The following is a 4,082-nucleotide window of genomic DNA, read 5'->3' on the forward strand; positions in this document are numbered from 1 at the left end:
TAAGCCCCAACTCCCTGTCAGCTTGTGTCCTAGCTAGCCTTGCAAAGCCTGTTTCCCTGAATGCTTATCTTACAGGGGACATAAAACCATACACAGCCCCACAAGGGGGTCTGACTGCTGGCGCCAGATGGGGTCTTGGTCGCTATCTCACTTCCTTGCAACCATCACAGGGGCTGCAAAGCCCATGAAAAGTCCGGAGGCCTAGTCCATATTTGGAAGACAATGCAACTAGGGGTATAAAAGGGAAAGCCCCACTGCATTCAATGCTCAGCTTTGGGTACCCATTTCCCTGAGCCAGCACCGGGGCTTCCTGTAATAAAAAGTGCATTTTCTGAATCTTCTGAGTGCCTGGTTGTCTGTCTTCCCGACAATTGGAAATTTGCCGTAACAGTTACTTGGAAGTCCAGCAATGTTCTCTGTACACTTATCACACAGTCCTCCTTTTGTTTCCTCAAATGTGCCTGTGCTCCCATACCAAAGGACCTTTGCACATGCTATTCCCTCATCTGCCATACTTCTTGTCCTCCAGTTAACATGTAGTTTTCCATCAGACTTCATCTCAAGTTTCCCTCACTCAGAGAAGTTTTCTATTTTCTCTCATATTATGTCTCTTTACATGTGCAAAGTATTATTACAGTTGCAATTGTTAAATTTATTTTTGTGATTATTTGAATAATACTAGCTTCCCATTAGACTACAAGATCCATAAGGATTGAGACTGAATCTCACATGGCATATGCACAATAGGTACTTAATGAAAAATTGCATGAATCAATGAATATCACTAGATTAATAAAGCTATAAAATTAATTACCTCCTGATCACTGAAATCCTACATGCCTATTACTTAACTTCTCTGTGCTATCATTAGCTGCATTAAAATGAAGCAAAGTTATATAACTACTAGTGGTCTGGTGCATGAATTTGTGCACATTGAAAGGAAATTAATTAGAAATATCTTAATGTCACTATTTGCCCTTTCTCTATAATACAAGTGTCAACCAAATTCACAATTGATAATGACAGATTGAAACACATGCGTGCGATTGGCACCAGTGAGAGCTTTATACGTATCATGCATGCGTGAGTCAACTTAGCTTCTATAGATATCGAACAAACTTGGTTAATTAGACCTGCTTTCTGATTTACCTAAACTTTTCCAGCCTAGTGAAGCACCCCAACTTCTCTTTCAGGTAATTGTCAGCAATACGGCAGTAAATATCAACACAAAGCAGATTATTGTAGATCACACAGGGAGAACAAAGGGTACAATATTTAACTGCAGCAGTGATTGACTATATTCTGTGCAGTGAGAAAACCTGAAGTCATTTTCAAGGTCCACTATTTCTTACTTTTCAGTCGGGTCAAGTTTCTAAACTTTCTAAATCTCTGTTTTCTAGCTAATGAAAAGAAAATAGGATTCCACCTATCTACCTACTCCAGGACCTCTGTGAGTATCAAATGAGATGAGGCACAGGAAAATGCTTCACAGACATTTGGTAACAGTGTAAAGTGTTTCCACCTGGGTATACTGGTAAACCAAATTGTGTTCCTGGGCTGAAGAAACTGTAAGGAGGCTAGTTGCTAGGGAGAGGGATGTTGCTATGTGATGTCATTACCTGGTGGAGGGAAAGAGACTTAGCATATTAGCCTTTTATATAGATAGATGAGTCCAAAATTGGCCTAATATCAGGTTTTGTTGTCAGCATAAATAAGTGGGTCTCAAAAAAATTCCTCATATATCTAAAATCCTTAATAAGAAAGCAAGTCGTCTATAAAGACACTACAGAAAAAGGTATTCAGGAAGGAAACATTTTAATGGAAAGGTTGAAATCAGGGAAAGATTGACCCAGATACATGCTGACAAAGGGAACAGCCTAGATGAAGGACCTCTGCAGGAGTAAGGGGCAAGGAAGTACAATAAGGGGAGACAAATGAGAAGTATGACCCATATAAGGAAACACACAGATGGGAAATTATGAAATAACTAGAGGCCCGGTGCATAAAATTCATGCACAGGGGTGGGGGGGGACCCTCAGCCCAGCCTGCACCCTCTCCAATCCTGGGGATCGGGCCTAAACCGGCAGTCAGACATACCTTCTCACAATCTGGGACTGCTGGCTCCTAGCTGCTCACCTGCCTGCCTGGCTGATCGCCCCTAACTGTCCCTCATGCCAGCCTGGGCACCCCCAACTTTCCCCCTTGCTGGCCTAGTTGCCTGCAACTGCCATCTCTTGCAGGCCTGGTCACCCCCAACTGCCCTTCCTTGCAGGCCTGGTCGCCCCCACCTGCCCTCCCCTGCAGGCCTGGTCTCCCCAAACTGCCCCCCCTGCCGACCTGGTGGCCCCAGCTGTTCAGTCATTTGGTCGTCCCTCACTAACCCCCCCTACTGGCCTGGTCACCCCACATAGCCTGCTGTTCAGTTGTTACTGTGAGGGGGTCCTGACCAATTTGCATATGACCCTTTTATTAGTATAGACTAGAGGCCTGGTGCACAAAAATTTGTGCACTCGGGGGGAAGGGGGTCCCTCAGCCCGGCCTGTGCCCTCTCGCAGTCTGGGACCCCTTGGGAGATAACAAACTGCTGGCTTAGGTCTGCTTCCGGGTGGCAGAGGGCAGGCCCAATCCCTAGGTGCAGCCCCTGGTCGGGCTCAGAGCAGGGCCGATTGGGGAGTTGGGGCGCCTTCCCCTGTCATGCACAGCGCAGGGCAGATTGGGAGGTTGCAATGCCACCCTCAGTCACGCTCAGGGTAGGGCCGATAGGGGGGTTGGGGCACCGCCCCTGTCACACTCAAGGCAGGGTCGATGGGGAGGTTGCAGCACCACCCCCTGTTATGCACAGAGCAGGACCCATCAGGGGGATTGGGGCTCCATACCCAGTCATGCACAGAGCAGGGCCAATCAGGGGGTTGGGGCACTGCCCCCTGTCACGCACAGAGCAGGGCCCATCTGGAGGGTTGGGGCTCCGTACCCTGTCACGCACAGAGCAGGGTCAATCAAGGGGTTGGGGAGCTCCCCCCTGTCATGCACAGAGTAGGGCCGATAGGGGAGTTGGGGCACCACCCCCTGTCACACTCAGGGCAGGGCGGATCAGGGGGTTGGGGCGCCGCCCTCTATCACCCACAGAGCAGGGTCGATCAGGGGGTTGGGGTGCCGCCACTGTAACACTCAGGGCAGGGCCGATGGGGAGGTTATGGCTCTACCCTATCACACATAGAGCAGGGCCCGTGGGGGGGTGGGGGGATTGGGGCGCCGCCCTCTATCACCCACAGAGCAGGGCCAATCAGGGGGTTGAGGCGCAGCACCCTGTCACACACAGAGCCGCAGGGCGATCAGGGGGTTGGGGAACTCCCCCCTATCAGGCACAGAGCAGGGCTGATCAGGGGGTTGGGGCGCCTTCCCCTGTCATGAACAGAGCAGGGCAGATAGGGAGGTTGTGGCCCCACCCCCTGTCACACACAGAGCCACAGGGCGATCAGGGGGTTTGGGCGCTGCCCTCTGTCACACTGATCCCGGTGCCGGGAGGCCTCTCGGCTCCGCTGATCCCAGTGCTGGGAGACATATTACCCTTTTACTATATAGGATAGAGGCCTGGTACATGGGTGGGGCTGGCTGGTTTGCTCTGAAGGGTGTCCTGGATCAGGGTGGGGGTCCCCACTGGGGTGCCTGGCCAGCCTGGGTGAGGGGATGATGGCTGTTTGCAGCTGGTCACACACCCTTCAGGGTGGGGGTCCCCACTGGGGTGCCTGGCCAGTCTGGGTGAGGGGCTGAGGGCTGTTTTCAGGCCTACTGAAGCTCCCAACTGCTCCTTTTTTTCTTTTTTCTTTTTTTAAATTCTGGGCCAGCTTTAGCTCTGGCTCCAGCTCTGAGGCTTCTGCTGCTGAAAGAAGGTATCTGGTTTGTTTTGGTTCTATAATCGAAACACTGTATAACTCCAGCTCTAAGATCCCGGTCTCGCTGAAAGTAGGTTTCTGGGGTTTTGTTTAGCTTCTATATTCGTTACAATGTTTCTTAAACTGCAGGCTCAGAGGCCGGCAAAGCAGGCGGGGAGCGTTGGTTTCCTCCGTCACTGAAGCAAGCAA

The sequence above is a fragment of the Myotis nattereri genome (assembly GCF_964212035.1).
Source record: "Myotis nattereri genome assembly, chromosome: 10".
NCBI lineage: Eukaryota > Metazoa > Chordata > Mammalia > Chiroptera > Vespertilionidae > Myotis > Myotis nattereri.